Source organism: Gossypium hirsutum, chromosome D07, assembly GCF_007990345.1.
Source record: "Gossypium hirsutum isolate 1008001.06 chromosome D07, Gossypium_hirsutum_v2.1, whole genome shotgun sequence".
NCBI classification, from domain to species: Eukaryota; Viridiplantae; Streptophyta; class Magnoliopsida; order Malvales; family Malvaceae; genus Gossypium; species Gossypium hirsutum.
Genome location: NC_053443.1, coordinates 16,238,286 through 16,254,449, shown reverse-complemented (window position 1 = coordinate 16,254,449; position 16,164 = coordinate 16,238,286).

The following is a 16,164-nucleotide window of genomic DNA, read 5'->3' as shown; positions in this document are numbered from 1 at the left end:
ATCCATTTCATGCTTTAAAGAATTATCTGAATATGATGTTACATAATATTGTGTGTTCAATGTGTATAGATAGGGCAATCCATTTTGTGTATAACGGGGTGGTCCAAATTAATGTATTAAAATGTTGTTCAAAATTTGCATGTTTAATTTATTGTCTTAAAACAATGATAAAATAATAATAATAAAAAATAAATATAGTTTGTCTTATTTGTTTACTAAAGTTTGAAATAAGCTTTATATTTGGTAAAAAAAATATGCATTAAGTCTGGTAGTGCCTCGTAACCCTAATCTGGCGATTGATACAGGTTAGGGGTGTTACATAATATTTCATGGACACTTGATTTTGATTTCTTAGCCAAAATTAATTTTCGATTTCTTGAAACTTTAGTCGAATAGCATTGATTGACTTTTTTTAAAAAATTCATTCACCAATATATGCTAATATTTGTTTGATCATTTTATTCGAATTCTAGACTCGAACATGATGAAACGGGTGAAGCAGTGGTTGCCATTAACTCTATTCTTACGAAAACACCTATACGTCTCACCTTGGAAAACTTTGGAGAATTTTTAAAACTTCCTTCCGGTGGTGAATCAAATGAGAAAGGCTCTTACAATCCGGCCTTGAACATTTGATGCTTGTATGCGTCTGAGCTAAATGTCCATGATCGTGTTTTGCATCTTATTATCACATGGATATTGCATCCGATTTCAAAACATGCAATTCTTCGATCCACCAGTTATTGGTGGATTGATTGTTTTCATAGTAATAGGCACCTCGATCTTGCTATAATTTTGTTTAATGACAAAACCAAGATCATTAGCAATGAGCTCTTTAGCAATCTCACCTTGCCTTTTGGAACCTACATGTTTTATATATTTACCTGCCTAAACATCCCTACCAATGTCGATCCTGCCATGTCTATTAAACTTCAACCTATCAGTTTTGCTGCTCTTCATCGTGTTGGCTTCAAATTGGATCCTTTTATCGACAATTGGGTTAAGGATGATCAACCCAATCCCTAAAAGGTTGATGATGAAGACGTTGAAGATGAGCATGAAGAAATTCCTCCACTCGAGCTCCTATTCATGCAACTTCTTCTGCTCCAACTCAAGAACAAACTTTTTCAGTTGACACGCTAGCCATTCTTGGAGCGATTGGATCATTATGGGATGATTTTTAGAGGCTTAGACATTAGGGTGTCTAGGGTAGAAGATAATTTCAACTCTAGGATGTTTAGGATAGAAGAAAATATGGCATATCTTTTGACTCAATTCCCTCCTCCTCCACCACCTCCAGAAAACTAGAGTGCATATCATTTCCTCATGCATTATAATCATTTTCATTGCACATTTACGTATCTTTATATGTTAGAACTTTAATGCTTATTCTGGTATCTTTTGTAGATACTTGGAGGTTTAATGTTAGTTCTTTGCTTTCAATTTTTAAATTTCTATTCTTGGACTAACAAAGTCTCTCTCTTAAGCTTTATTTGTTGACTTCTGATATAATAAAAAGGAGGAGAAGAGAAAGGTAAATTTAATTGGTATTTGGTTGATTTTTGTTATGACTAATCTTTTAATGTCAACACCTAAGTGGCCAGTTTTTCACTCACAAGTCTTTGTTTCAAATTCATAAAATCAAGTCATTGATTCAAATTGAACTTTAACAAAGGGAGTAACAAATTCAAAAATAAATTTACTAAAATGTTATATTATATCAAAAAGGTGGAGATTGTTAAACTAACTTTATTTAATAAATTGTTTTGATATAACCAACAAAAATATTTTTAAACAAAGTTTGTTTTTTAACAAAAAAAAATTATAAAATTCAAAGCATAAAAATCATTTCAATACTTTCAAACATCTTTGAAAATGTTTTGAACACATGGAAAATTTTGGACAAAGTTCAAAAATGATTTTAAACTCTTTAACTCGATTGAAACATTTTAAAATCGATTGAAAAATTACTCTCTACAAGAAGTATAGATATTTTTCAAAAAGTATCAATACCCATACAATTTTTATCAATACCCTTTTCAATATTGATACCAAAATTGCTTACTGACTTGAAATAAAAATTGAACAAAAGCAAAAAGTACCGATACTTTTCAAAATATATTGATACCTATTGTATTTTTATCGATACTATCTTTTGATATCGATACCATTTTTGCATTTTGACTTGATGATTTTTCAAACAATTACAAAAAGTATCGATACCCTTTCAAACATATCAATACATTTTACCAAGTGTCGATAAAATGTCTTTGGTATATTGTAAACCAACTTTAACGGTCACTGAATCAAACATTAAATGCTAATAGTATCGAAGTATCGATACTTTTTGTTGCAGGTGAATTTAATGATCTAATATTTTCATCCCCAATGGTTCTATTTAATTCCTCAACAACCACAACAGTTGAAAATCAATTAGAGGATACAAATATCATCTTCTAAAGGTCCTACAACAACAAGAAAGAGAACTAAAGCTAAAAGATCAATCAAACAACTTTTGTGCTCAACTTTTCCATACTCTTTTTATATACACTTGTGAGCTTCATTGTTATTCTATCAGCTCAAGTGTTCTTCTTTGTAATTGTGCTTAATTGGCAAACACTTTAAATTCTTGTTTTCAATTTTTCTATTATTATCTTTAGCATCCACAAAATTTTTAAAAAGTCAATTCAACCCCCTCTTGGTAATTTCAGTTTAATTATTTGAGCTAACATTTTGATTCGGTTAACGATTAAAGAATTATATAGTTCGATTAATTCGGTTAATTCGGTTAATACTAGTTCGGTTCAATTACTAATCGAACCGACCATTTTAACAATCTTAAATAAAAATGTTGAAGAAGTAAAACTAAAAGATGATTTTATTACATGTAATGTATTCCCTAAATAAAAGAAGAACAAAACTGTAATAACTCTTTTTTTTATGACTAAATAAAATATTTCTAAAGTTTGTTTTTGTAAACATAGTCATAATTTTAAAATTTATACATTCTTTTTTTGTGAAACAAAGTTAAATAATTTTTTTTAAATGAAAGTAATTTATAAAAATATTTCATAAAATAAAACTCAAAAAATTGACATATAAATTTTACAAGAATAATATAATTAGAAAAATTGAAAGCTCAGATTATTTTTTCAGAAACATTTTATTAAAATTTCCAATTTATATAATTTTAAAATGATGTAGAAAAATAAAATATATTAAATGTAAATTATGCTAATATATTAAATGTAAATTATGCTAAAAGAAGCAAAGAAAAAGAAAAATCATTGTTGTAGTCTTATTTTCTTTAATGGGACTATAATTTCCTTTCAAAAGTTAAACCACGGTATTGAAAATACATGTGAAATGAGGGAAAAACACCATTAAAAGCCCCTTTTTTTAAATTTATTGAAATGGGTCCGGTATTTTATTATTTACCGGAATGACCCTTTTCCTCGAAAGCGCGTCCACGTCAGCGCTATGTCAGGGGACGTGGCAGAAAAATGCGTCCCTGAGGGCGCGCTTTGCCTACGTGGACATAAATCGCTCCCCCAAGGGCGCGTTTTGCTGCCACATAAGCGCTCCCTTAGGGACGCGTTTTGCCCGTTTCTCCCACGTTAGGTTTTGGGTTTTTAGGGTTAGGGTTTAAGGTTTTTAAGATTTTTAAGGTTAGGATTAGGGTTTAGGATTTCTTAATTAAATTAATTATAATTTTTTCAAAATTGGATTAGGTTTCATGTTTATGGTTTTTTAAGAAAAAATCAATTAAATTAGGGTTTAGGGTTTAAGGTTACATGAGTAATTTAATTAAAAATTTATTAAGGAAATCGCTCCTACGTGGACGCGTTTTTGATACAGTAGGTCCTGAAAAAATAATTTCGACTTGATGTTTCTGAGCAAATAGTATAAAAAAAGTTTCAAGCAGGATGCTTTATCAGAAGAATTTTTGAAATCGCTCCCAAGTGGACGCACTTTTGCTACAGTAGGTCCTGAAAAAATAATTTCGAGTTGACTTTTCTTAGCAAATAGTATAAAAACGCTTCAAGCAGGATGCTTTATCAGAAGAATTTTTGAAATCGCTCCCACGTGGATGCGCTTTTGCTACAGTAGCATGTTTGGGCTGAGGCTATAAATGAGGCAAAAAATGTTCTCAGATTGCATAAGTTACAGCAAAAACAATTTAGAGAGGCTAAGAAGGCTAGAAATTAAAGATGAGTGAACGTATTAGTGCTGTTATTTACTATGATTGTGAGGTTTGCCACACCGAGAACGGTGTTGTTTTTTTATCGGAGAATACAGTGCGACTGGTTTTTAACCAGAACATAGATTTGACAGAACTTCGTAAAAGAATTAGGCTTAAAATTTTCAAAACAACGCCAATGAAAGTTCTGTCTATTACGTATCAATTTTGTTCTTCTGTTGATCCGGTGACATGTGACTCGTTCGACATAAAAGGTGCTCGTAGCTTGAAGGAAATGGTGTAGACCCATCTTGCTAGTGGAGCACCTTATATTGAGTTATATGTATAATTTACATCGCCAAATGATGTACTTGCAACTGGTGTTCGAGAGGTATACACGACCCCTAACCAACACTCAATTAGCGAATTACAAAACACGGAACAACCCATGTTTGGTAGCGATGTGGAATGCACATCCCCCGCAAGACACTCTGTCAGTGGATGAGACATGTACGTTGGTGGCTCGATGTATGATGCTGGAAATAAGTACTAGGGAACAGCATCAAGTTCTAGTGGTTGGCAATCTACATCCAATTGGGGACGTTATGAAATGCCCAGAAGAATGGATGATGTACTCCCTACGACACCGGTGAGGGGACCTCGTACGTTGCAGATGATGCTGGGTTAGAATATGACTCCGATGTGGATTCACCTCGAGAGCCCGGGACCGATGGTACAGAAGTTGGCTTATTTTCTGAACTGGAGCCTATTCCAACAGAACCTGAAGATGCTGAAAGGAGTTCAGATGAAGAAGAAAATCCACGATTCAGAGCATACTCACCTCCAGCCCACATGCATAATGTCGATCTGCCTGCAGATGATACGTTCGAGTTTCCAGAGCTACAACACCGGTTGCGTGATCGTACAAGTTCGGGGCTGGATTCAGGTGAATTTGAAGTTGGTAATCAGTTTTCCAACAATGATAGTTTTATTGGTGCTTTGAAAAAACATAGCATCACCAACGACATTAACTACTACGTGGTTAAATCTAAATTTGATAAGTTTGAGGCAAAGTGTGCCGTGCAAGACGGCACATGCTCATGGAAAATTTACGCCTCATTGAGAAAGAGGACAGGGTTGTGAGAGATAAAAAAGTACAAAGGTCCACATACATGTGCTGCAGGTACAATATTGACGGTTTCTGAATAATACTGTTATTATGTAATGTTGCATTATTTAATGTACTCTATTTATAGGTGTTTCACAAGATCATCCCAAGATGGATTCAGCTATGTTAGCTAGCTTGATACTACCCACGGTGAAGGCAGATCACAAGACTTAAGTGCCGGTCTTAATTGCCAATATTCGTAGCCAAATGGGGTACACGCCCTCTTACCGCAAGGCTTGGATAGCTAAGCAGAAGGAGTTAGAGAAGATGCATAGTAGGTGGGACACTTCATATAATGAAATATAACAGTGGTGTCAAGTGCTAGAGAGATACGTCCCAGGTTGCATCACAGACCTTGAAACGGAAAATACGTACTACAACGACCGATTGCTACATGGGTGCCAAGTGTTCAAATGCCTGTTTTGGACCTTTAAGCAATGCCGAGACGCATTTCCATACTGCAAGTCATTGGTACAAATTAACGGTACATTTATGTTTGGTAGGTATACTCATCGACTACTGCTTGTAGTGGTACAGGATGGCAATGGGAGAATTCTTCCAATTGTGTTTGCAATAACACCGGGGGAGTCATCTGATGACTGAGATTTCTTTCTATCTAGGTTAAGGAGGCATGTGTGCTCTTAACTTGATATCTGTATTATTTCAGATCGGGGTACAAGTATACTAGCTGTATTTGATCGACAGGGAAGCTTATGGCAGCGCACACACCATAGATATTTGGCTAAGGCACGTTGCTTCCAACTACTATAAGCAATATCCATCTAAGAGCGAACGACGACAAGTGACCAACATGGGTATTTAGTCTTTATTAATATTATTTCGTTTGTCATTTTGAATTTTTTGTAAATGAAAAAGTGGTATGTAATATTCGCTATGAAATTATATTGGTAGGGTATGAAATAAATAAATACCGTTTTCACGAGATGTTGGCAGTTTTGCGTTCAATTAACAGCGAAGGCGCGGACTACCTTAGTAATATACGTTTCAAACAGTGGGCACAAGCATACGATGGCGGCCTACGATATGGTCATATGACCTCAAACCTAGCTGAATGCATAAATTATGTTCTAAAAGGAACGCGCCATCTACCGATAACATCAGTTGTGCGAGAGACATATTTTTGTTTGGCGGTGCTATTTCCAAAGCGAGCAGCGAGTTATACAGGCTAGATGCAGGGAGGCCATGTATGATGCAGTAAGGTAGTGCAAGAAATTAACAAGGCCAATGCGCGAGTGAACACCATACACATAGTGTGTCACGATTGAAAAAACTTATGGTTTCGCGTGACAGAGTTTGACAGACCGCACCAAGGTGTTATTGGCGGGCAATATCATGTACACTTGCGAAATAGGACTTCCAACTGTGGGATGTTTGATGCACTTCGTTATCCATGCGCTCATGTAATTGTAGCTTGTCAGGATCTCCGTCTGGATCCGATGAGCTATGTCGACGAAGTGTACAAATTAGAAAACATGTACAACATCTAGAGACACGTTTTCCCACCGATCCCAGATGAATGTAAGTGGCCGCCCATATCGCTTGCTCCTTTTAAGCTGTTACCGGATAGAGAATTGCGTCGTAAACCGAATGGTCGACCTTGCTCGACTAGAATACGTAACAATATGGATATCTGAGAAACAGTCAGTCAATGCAAGTTGTGCGGATGATGTAGGAATCTAGGCCATACAAGCCGATCATGCCCAAATCGCAATAGTTGAACGTCATTGTAAACAACTTTGTATTATTAAGAATATTTATCTATTTTGTGAAATGAAATAATATGCCAAGTGTTCAACATATTGAATTATTTAAAATAATTTTTATTATTAAGAATATTAACTATTTTGTATTTTATTAAATGAAATAATATCAAAATATTCAAAAAAAACTATTTTGTATTTTATTACATCAAATTATATCAAAATATTCAAAATAAATTATTTTGTATTTTATTACATCAAATAATATCAAAATATTCAAAATAAACTATTTTGTACTTTATTACATTAATATAAACTATTTTGTACAAATAAATTAAAATAAAAATCAATCTTCGTGCCCTCCAAATTCAGTGCCACATGGCGGTCGTCGATGGTTACGCGCTGGATTCCTTCTTTGTTCAGCTTTTAGCGGGGGTTGTGGTTGCTCCGGCGGGGATTCTAGTTCATCTAGTAGGGGATCTGGTTGTCAATTTGGGACGATGAGCCACCTTGGTAAAATAGTGAATGTAGAGGTGTTTGCATCACCAACGGCGAAGGTGTTTGAAACCAATACGATGATGGGGTTTGGTAAAAAGAAGAGCTCATCGACGCCCCTCTTGTGATCCCTCATGCGACTAGGGATATGAACCGGGCCATTGACTCCAACCTGCCATTGGACTAGGAAAAGGAAACATATAATGGTTAGGATACATAAAAGGGCTAGGATACGCACCTGGCATTATCTGAAAAGGTTGTGTCGTGGGTATCGTTGGTTGAACTGCTAGGTCGGGTGACTGTGTCAGTGCTATTGCTGGGCCTGATAAAGTTATGGGCACTGATGATGGGCCGGGTGAATTTCTGGGCCTCGTTGATGGGCCTGCGTCGTCATCCCTTCTTCTTGGATTTAAAGGGCCACGTCGTTCCCATTGGACACGCAATTGCCGCTGCCTCTCCTCTGGCGAGAGTAAATACAGCTTGCCATGGATCCTAAACCATGGCATGTATTCCGGCACGCATGCTAACTCTGGAACGATAATCGGTTCCTGAGTAGGTATATAGTTATACCAATCTTCCCACATCTGGATGTAGTGTGACCAGAATCTCGGCCAATCCGTATGCAATTACCGTAGGTCGATTTTGTGATGATCATCCAACACCTCAGTTGACACGGGAATCGGTTGTCAGAATCCAAATTGCCGTAATACTCTATCCGACTGGTGCATCTCCACAGTAGCAAAGTTTACCAATGGGACTTTCACATGCCAAACGTTTGGATTTTGCAAGTACTCATACGAAATTACTGCCCGAATTACCGGCCCCTCGTATGGTGTCCATTCAAAATATATGACCATGATGGAAATATTAGTTATGTACTAAATACTAAATACCAATCGACTATCTCATTATGGAAATATATATTTTATTTAATACTTACTTGTGCTTCCGACTGTTGGTCCAATAGAAGCCTTATATCTTCAAGAGAGGTAGGTAATCGAGCATAACTTGCCAGATGGTTCCACCTAATTAAATAAATTTTTAGCATTCGATTATATTTTAAATCTACGTAATAATTGTAAAATCTAATATAAAATTTACCTCGTTATAAATGGGAATGTTTACGGGTGGTCCACTTGAGGACGTAAAAATAGAAAGCGAAACCATGCCCATAACTGCAGTAGTGACAAGCAACCTCTAACTTTCGCTTTATTCGGTCACGTCGCCCCGCACATCTCCCGGTACAATGTTGCCATCACGGCAGACCCCCAGCTAAATTCACCAGCTGCTCAAAAATTAACGAGTTTCAGCAGCCATCTTAGATGCACGAGGTTCCGTGACAAGTCCGGCATCAGATAACCTCCAATTATTAGAAGAATGTATGCCTGAGCATATTTGATTCTTTCTATTTCGGTTGAATCATCATTTGGATCCGGGAATATGTCTCGTAACCAGCCCATCTCGATTCGACCTCCGTTAATATTCTCCAGAATAGCGCCCAACAGCTCGTAGCATACCGCTTCACAATCACCAGATTGAACAGACTTGGTGACTGCATACCCGTCCCTGGCAACCCCAATTGCAAATTGACATCTTCCAAAGTGATAGTGCACTCTCCACATGGAAGATGAAATTTGTGCGTCTCGGGTCTCCACCTCTCAATCAACGCACTAATGAGTTTCGGGTCCAACTTGCATCCCCGACCAACCGTGGCCACGTGCCAAAAACCCACCTCCCGCAGGTAATTCTCTACCAACGGTGATGGAGGACCATGCATATTGCGGATATAACATTGCAATATCCGATCTACAGACTTTTATAACAAATAATAAAATAATAATTATTTAAAATTACATAAATAAAAAAATCCTAAATAATATTTAAAAATTAAATTTAACACTTACCATTTTCATTTGTTCCACGGATATATGCTTGTCATCAAGACGAATCAATTCCTCGGCCATTGCTAAATTAGTAAAAAATTTTACGATTTAAAAAAAAATTCAAAAAAATAAATTTTAAAACTATTTTAAAAATAATTAAAAATTTGAAGCTCTTTTAAATAGGAATTTGATAGAAATTTGAGAGAATATTAGAGAGAAATTGAGAGAAAGGATTTAGTTGTGAAAAAAATGAAGGTTGGGGGTTTTATAGTTTTTTTTACCGTTGGGGGGTCACCAAAGATAAAAAAAGTAGTCGTTGCTACTGTTCACGCGTGAGCAAAACGCGTCCCCAGAGGAGCGCTTACGTGGCAACAAAACGCGCCCTTGAGGGAGCAATTTATGTCCACGTAAGCAAAGTGCGCCCTTAGGGACGCGTTTTTCTGCCACGTCCCCTGACATCGCGCTGACGTGGACACACTTAAGGAAAAATGGGTCATTTCGATAAATAATAAAATACTAGGCTCATTTCGGTAAATTTAAAAAAAAGGGTTTTTCTTGTATTTTGCCCATGAAATGAGGTGACAACTAAACATACAAAGGGAGAAGAGAGATCTATGGTGTGTACTTCTAATGATGATTTTATTTTTAGCTTACATCTTCTTCTTTTTTTCGTTCAATAGCTATAATCTTCACAGCAGTGACGGAGTCAAAAAATAATAGTAAAAATATAATTTCATCATTTTAATATTTTATATCTTTATAATTTTTAGAGGGTTAAATCAAATTTTTATTATTTTTAGAGTTAAAGTATAATTTTACTATTACTATTTTAAAATTTTATAAATTATAAAAAACTTAAATTAAAAATTTACTATTTTAGGGGGACAATGAGGCTCTGGGGCTCTACTATTCTCCGCCACTATTTAAGAGATTAGAAGCTTGAAACAATTTAGGGTCTGTTTGACTAACGAAATTGATTTTTCGAAAAATCATTTCTAACTTTTCCAGCGTTTGATTGGCGGAAAACATTTTTCATTTAGAAAATGAACTCCAAAACACGGGAAAATGGGTTACATTTTAGGGGAAATGCCTTACCGATTTCTAAGGGGTAAGACATTTTCCACAACTCATCTCTTCACTCTCTTCACCCTTTCCACAGCTCCTCTTTTCACTCTCTTCACCCAAACGATTACAGCCTCATCATCTCTACCTCATCTTCTCTGCTAGTTCACATCTTCTCTTTGCTTGCCTCGTTAGCGTGCTAGTTCACCTCTGCTGGTTTATCGAAGGTAAAATTGCAAGCTCTAGGTTAGGGGTTTCAATACCCTTTTTGTTCTTGATAAGTTTTTCTTGAGTAATTTCTGAAATTTCAAGAGTAATGTGAATTAGGATTTTTCCCTTTTTTTTCTCCCTCTTTTTTTTGGGTTTTGAACTTTTCCGGAAAATCATTTCCAACTTTTCCAGTGTTTGATTGGCGAAAAACATTTTCCATTTGGAAAATGAACTCCAAAACACGGGAAAATAGGTTACATTTTAGGGAAAATGTCTTACCGATTTCTAAGGGGTAAGACATTTTCCACAGCTCATCTCTTCACTCTCTTCACCCTTTCCACAACTCCTCTTTTCACTCTCTTCACCCTAACGATTACAGCCTCATCATCTCTGCTAGTTCACCTATTCTCTTTGCTTGCCTCGATAGCGTGGTGGTTCACCTCTGCTGGTTTATCGAAGGTAAAATTGCAAGCTCTAGGTTAGAGGTTTCAATACCCTTTTTGCTCTTGATAAGTTTTTCTTGAGTAATTTCTGAAATTTCAAGAGTAATGTGAATTAGGGTTTTTTTCCTTTTTTTTTCTCCCTCTTTTTTTTGGGTTTTGAAACTTCTTGTCAGTGATCGGATTTCATCGAAATTTCTAGGTAGCGAAAGAATCGGGTTGGATTTTTTATTCACTGAAGGTGACGACTGACGATGACTTTGGTTTTTCTTTTAAAGCTGAATTTTGTTGCATGTTAAGATTTGCTCTTTTTTGAAGCTTCAATTGTTGAATTAATTTAATTTTGCTTTAAATTGTTGTTTCCTTTTTTTTTTCATTTTATTTGAGAATTTCCTCGGCTCTGTTTGTTTGTTTCTATTTTTTGTTTCATTTTCTAGAATCAAATTACAGAAAGATATTAGATATCATCAGTTAGTTGTAATTGCAATTGCATGTTGGATTATTTGACAAATCAAGTTAAAAATTAACTTTGTATTTTGCTAATTTTTGTTGTAAAATTATTCTTTTTGCTAGTATTAAATATAATATTAGGAATTTTAACATTGCGATATCACTTTTCTTTCAATTTGTTTGCATATAGAAATGTAGCCCTGACTATTTTTCTTTCATCTTTTTTTTTTGTTGAAAAATTGCTTAGGGGGCTGGGAAATCTGCAGTTTTAAACAGTTTAATTGGACACTCTATTCTGGTAAGTCGGCTTGCTCAAGTTTCTGCCAGTTAGTATCTATGTTCAAGGCTCATAATTATACAATTACATACATACACGAACCCATAAGAATTTTATTTGAATTCTGGTAAATATTGTGGCTCATATTAGAAACATCTTCCTAGGACCCTCATGATATCACTAACCTACCCTGATGCTTAATAAAAGCTGCTGAAGAAGTTGAGTTTTGAAGAAGTAGATCTTGGAAGTGTTTATTGATGTTTGAGATGCATTAGGTAGATGTATCTGAAACCAATTTGCTAGTGTTCATCTGGCACATCCAAACGTAAAAGAAAAAGTGTTCAAGAAAGTCTCGTTGATGAACAAATTAAATTTGTGGGTGAGTAACTTGGCAAAATTGCTAATGCTTTGGAACAATTTTCTGCCGATAAGACGCCACAGCTTTATGAACAAGTGATGTCGATGGAGGAAGAAGGATTTGATGATGACTTCTTGTGTTCTGTGTTTGATTATCTAGTGAGTCATGAATCCGAGGCCAAAGCTTTTTTAGTTAAAAGTAAGAAGCATAAAAAAATTTGGCTTCAAAAATTTTCTCAAGGTTGAAGATATTGATACTTTTATGTGGTGTAATATTATGCACTTGGACAATGTTGTTACTATGTGGTGTACTACTAATTATGTATTTGGATAATATTATTAATTTCTAGTACTCATTGTGGTTTCGAAGCAATTTATAATTATTCAATACTTGTTTTTTTAACACAATTACAAATAATTTATTTGATATTAGTTTTTTTCAATTTATAATGATTAATATTGTAGCTTAATAATTGAGTATTATTATAAATAAATCATTGCAATATATGTAAAAACAATTTAAAATATAAAAATTTATTAATATATATTAATATATGTAAAAACAATTTTTCCAGAAAATATTTTCAGGAAATCTGCCAAATAACAGAAAATATTTTACACAGATTCAATCAAACACCAGAAAATATTTTCCAGTAAATCATTTTACAGAAAAGTAAAACATTTTCCAGAAATCATTTTACGGAAAACATTTTATTGGCAATTAAACGGACCCTTATTTTTTGCATGTTTGAATTAGCTTAAAAAAGCCTATTGTTCTTTTAGGAATTCGTCATCTCTAATGGGGATGCTTCGTGTTTGATGAAAGGTCTTTGAGAGGGAGAGGGACGCCGGGGGGAGAGGAGGGACGGTGGGGATAGGAGAGGGACCACATTAGAAGATTAGTCAAAGTTCAGGCACCAAATCTGACATTAAGCCTTTTGTCTATCATTTTTTATTCTTCTTAAATGCCAGGTTGGAGTTTATTATTTTTCCAAATAAAAAAAAATTTCCAGTATGGATTTAATAGTTTAATTTATATATTTTTATAACATATAAAGACCAATTTATCTATTTTATTAATAGAAGGGTCGAAATACCATCTATCCCGAAATATAGGGGCTTTTCGGATATATTTTCTAGTTAATGACCCATCAGCAGACTTTTGGTCTCGACTTGGGCTGTGTTGTGGCGCCAGATAAATAGAAAATTTAGGGCAATTTACCAGAAAAAGTCATTTTTTTTCAAAATTTACCGAAATGGGCCAATTTTTTGATTATTTACCGGAATGGTCCATTTTTCCAGAAATCGCGCCCACGTCAGCGCGATGTCAGGGTAAATGGCAGGAGGTCGCGCTGACGTGGACGCGACCTCCTGCCATTTACCTTAACATCGCGCTGACGTGGGCATGATTTCGACGTTGATTTTATGTTTGGGTTTTTTGGCTTTTAGGGTTTAGGGTGCAGGCTTTTTAGGGTGCAGGGGTCCCGGAATAAATTATTTCGAATTGACGTCTCTGGTCAAATAGTATAAAATCGCTTCTACCAAGATGCTATTTGAGAAGAAATTGTGAAATTGCGCCCTCGTGGACGCAATTTTGCTACAGTAGGTCATGTAAGAAATAATTTTTTTCTGATTTTTCTGAGCAAATAGTATAAAATCATTTCTACGAGGATGCTATTTGAGAAGAAATTGTGAAATCGCGCCTTCGTGGACGCGGTTTTGCTACAGTAGGTCATGTAAGAAATAATTTTTTTTCTGATGTTTTTGAGCAAATAGTATAAAATCGTTTCTACGAGAATGCTATTTGAGAAGAAATTGTGAAATCGCGCCCTCGTGGACGCGATTTTGCTACAGTATCAAGTTTGGGCTGAGGCTATAAATTAGGCAGAAAATGTTGTTAGAATTCATAAGCCATAGCAGAAACAATTTAGAGAGGCTAAGAAAGTTAGAGTTTCAAAATGAGTGAACGTATTAGTGCTGTTATTTACTACGATGGTGAGGTTTGCCACACCGAGAATGGTGTTGTCTTTTTGTCGGAGAATACGGTGCGACTGTCATTTAACCAGAACATAGATTTTACAGAACTTCGTAAAAGAATTAGGCGTAAAATCTTCAGAACGACGCCAATGAAAGTTTTGTCAATCATGTATCGATTTTGTTCTTGTGTTGATTCGGTGACATATGACTCGTTCGACATAAAAGGTACTCGTAGCTTGGAGGCAATGGTGCAGACTTATCTTGCTAGTGGAGCAACTTATATTGAGTTATATGTACAATTTACGTCGCCAACTGATGTACTTTCGTCCGGTGTTCGAGATGTATATACGACCCCTGGCTGACATTCAGTTACCGGGTTACAAAATACGGAACAGCCCATGTTCGGTAGAGGTGTCGAATGCACATCCCCCGCAAGACACTCTGTTGGTGGATGGGACATGTACGTCGGTGGCTCGACGTTTGATGTTGGAAATACGTACTGGGGAACTGCATCAAGTTCTAGTGGATGGCAATCTACATCCAATTGGGGACGTTATCAAATGCCCAGAAGAAGGGATGACGTACTACCTACGACGTCAACCGGTGAAGGGACGTTGTACGCTGCAGATGATTGTGGGTTAGAAGATAGCTCCGATGTGGATTCACCTCGAGAGCCCGGGCCGGATGGTGCAGAAGTGGGATTATTTTCTGAACCAGAGCCTATTCCAACAGAAGGTGAAGATGCTGAAAGGAGTTCAGATGATGAAGAAAATCAAAAAATCGTGTTAATGGTTATTAAAGTGTTCAAAATATGTAAAATTATTAAGCCAAAAAAATATGTAAAATTATTAAGCCAAAAAAATTTAGATTAGTTTAGAGTTTTTAATTAATTTAGGTTAGGTTTAGGGTTTTTAATTAATTTAGGCTAGATTAGGTGTTTTAGTTAATTTAGGTTAGGTTAGGGTTTTTAGTTAATTTAGATTAGATTAGGGTTTGTAATTAATTTTAGGTTAGTTTTAGGGTTTTTAATTAATTTTAGGTTAGGTTTAGGGTTTTTAATTAATTTTAGGTTAGGTTTAGGGTTTTAAATTAATTTTAGGTTAGATTAGGGTTTTTAGTTAATTTAGGTTAGATTAGGGTTTTTAATTAATTTAGCTTAGGTTTAGGGTTTTTAATTAATTTATGTTAGATTAGGGTTTTTAGTTAATTTAGGTTAGATTAGGGTTTTTAATTAATTTAGCTTAGGTTTAGGGTTTTTAATTAATTTAGGTTAGATTAGGGTTTTTAGTTAATTTAGGTTAGGTTTAGGGTTTTTAATTAATTTAGGTTAGGTTTAGGGTTTTTAATTAATTTAGGTTAGGTTAGGGTTTTTAGTTAATTTAGGTTTGATTAGGGTTTTTAATTAATTTTAGGGCAGGTTTAGGGTTTTTAATTAATTTAGGTTAGATTAGGGTTTTTAGTTAATTTAGGTTAGATTAGGGTTTTTAATTAATTTAGCTTAGGTTTAGGTTTTTTAATTAATTTAGGTTAGATTAGGGTTTTTAGTTAATTTATGTTAGATTAGGGTTTTTAATTAATTTAGGTTAGATTAGGGTTTTTAGTTAATTTAGGTTAGATTAGGGTTTTTAATTAATTTAGGTTAGGTTTAGGGTTTTTAATTAATTTAGGTTAGGTTTAGGGTTTTTAATTAATTTAGGTTAGGTTTAGGGTTTTAAATTAATTTAGGTTAGATTAGGGTTTTTAATTAATTTAGGTTAGGTTTAGGGTTTTTAATTAATTTAGGTTAGGTTAGGGTTTTTAGTTAATTTAGGTTAGATTAGGGTTTTTAGTTAATTTAGGTTAGGTTTAGGGTTTTTAATTAATTTAGGTTAGGTTTAGGGTTTTTAATTAATTTTGAGTTAGGTTTAGGGTTTTTAATTAATTTAGGGTAGGGTTAGGTTAGGG